This window comes from Colobus angolensis, unplaced genomic scaffold (assembly GCF_000951035.1).
Source record: "Colobus angolensis palliatus isolate OR3802 unplaced genomic scaffold, Cang.pa_1.0 Scaffold197, whole genome shotgun sequence".
NCBI classification, from domain to species: Eukaryota; Metazoa; Chordata; class Mammalia; order Primates; family Cercopithecidae; genus Colobus; species Colobus angolensis.
Genome location: NW_012115121.1, coordinates 5608330 through 5610038, shown reverse-complemented (window position 1 = coordinate 5610038; position 1709 = coordinate 5608330). Strand labels below are relative to the sequence as shown.

Genomic DNA, 1709 nt, shown 5'->3' with positions numbered 1-1709 from the left:
CCGCCCTCCTCGCTCCCCTCCTCCTTCCTCTCCTTCCCTCCCGCCCCTTGGCCTTTTGCAGCCCCTACCGAGTCTGCTAGTCCGCTGTCCCCTCTTTTCTCTCGATCTTCACAGCACTCCCCACCCCTTCGCCTTGCCTTCGCCTTTCTTCCTCCCCTTGTCTCCCGCCCCCTCCTCTTCTCCCCTCCCCTCTAGGGGCGGAGCTTCTCCCCTCCCTCCCAGACAATGCTGTGGCTGCGTCCCCTTCCCCGCCCGCTCGTCCAGGCTCCCGCCGCCAGCGATTCTTCCGGGCTGGGGGTGGGGAGGGGGTGGGAGTGCAGGGTTGGGGAGGATGAGCTGGCTCCCCTCACCTCCTTGCTGCTGCCCTCTCCAAGAGGGATGGAGACTTAGCCCAAGCTGCTTGGTTCACCCGGCGCTGTGACAGCCACTCCCAGGGAACAGACACGCTGCCCCACCAAGCCCACCTCCAGCGGCCCGGGTTCCCCAGGCAGAGGCTGTGGGATTTTTTTTTTCTTTCCTAACACCCCAGCTTATTCCAAAAGAGTTTGAGCCGGACGGGGGCTAAACAGGCCCCTTCGACTTGGCGGGCCGGCCAGACGTGACAGCAATGCCAAGGAGGCCAAGTTTCTTTGTCCATTTCTCACCTCCCCCTTTTCCATCCCTGGACCTCCTGGCGCCCCCAGCACACAGGACGCCCTTGAGCAGCCCGGCTGCAGGTTCCCTAGCTGCTCAGAGCTCTCCCCATCAAGTGCCTACCCCCAACCCTGCAGTATCTGCGGACCAAAGGGGAAGGGAGCCTCAGGCCAACCCCCAAGGTACAACCAGACCAGCTCATCCAGCCTGGAAGCCAAGCATTCTTTGCTAAATTCATTGTTTGGATCTTGGAATGTGTCTCCCTTAGAAACAATGTTATAAATGGTGATCTGCTTCCCAGGCCAGCCACAAAAGTCTGTTGAACCCAAAATGCAGCTGTAGGGTGGTGCTGAGAACTGTGTCAGCTACCCTGAAAAAGGAGGCCACTGATCAGCTTTATTTGTAGAAAAAATATGTATATATCTTCTGATTCTTTCTTCTTGAGCTATAAACACTATAAATTAAATAAGTTAAATCTCTCCCATTAAGTTTCCCCATCTGGACCCACTACTCTATTAGTTAAGCTTCTTTCCTTTGCAGGTAATAGAAATAACCTTAGGGGAATGCATTTACAGATGCAGTGGTTTCTAGATAATCTCATCTAATCTCAGTGTCAGAACTGCATGGAGAGCTCAGTATAAGAGGCAAATCCAGAGCCTAAAGCGCTTCCAGTAACCAGAAAGTCTTCCCTGAGGGGTTCTTTCTTCTCCTTCATCACAGGCTGGCCCTCCCTGCACCCCAGACACTCGGTGAAGGGTAGCCATGACTTCTATCACTGGGGCTTGGAGCTCTGCTGCTCAGGAAATCAGACAGATGCTGCTAGAATCCCTTATTCTCTAATCTAATCTCCCAAAAGAGCAGCTCACCCTCCTGTGACGGTGGGGCTAGGGATGAGCTCAGGTTGTCCAAACTGGGCTGCCAGAAATCCTGAACCTAGGACTTATTTAAAATTAAACCCATTACTTTTGTTTCTGTTTTGTTTTGTAATTTTGAGATGGGATCTCACTCTGTCACCCAAGCTGGAGTGCAGTGGCATGATCACAGCTCACTGCAGCCTCAATCTGCTGGGCTCAAGA

The 1709-nt window shown here is 53.6% G+C and overlaps 1 protein-coding gene across 1 annotated transcript in view; it reads right to left on the bottom strand.

The window, feature by feature from the left end:
• The window catches only part of RASSF2 (Ras association (RalGDS/AF-6) domain family member 2), a 42715-nt gene extending 42544 nt beyond the window's left edge, over nt 1–171 (bottom strand). The window contains exon 1 of the mRNA XM_011941034.1: nt 69–171. The gene's annotated coding sequence lies outside the window, so the exon portion shown is untranslated. The remainder of the gene's footprint in view (nt 1–68) is intronic.
• Between the last annotated feature and the right edge of the window lie 1538 nt (nt 172–1709).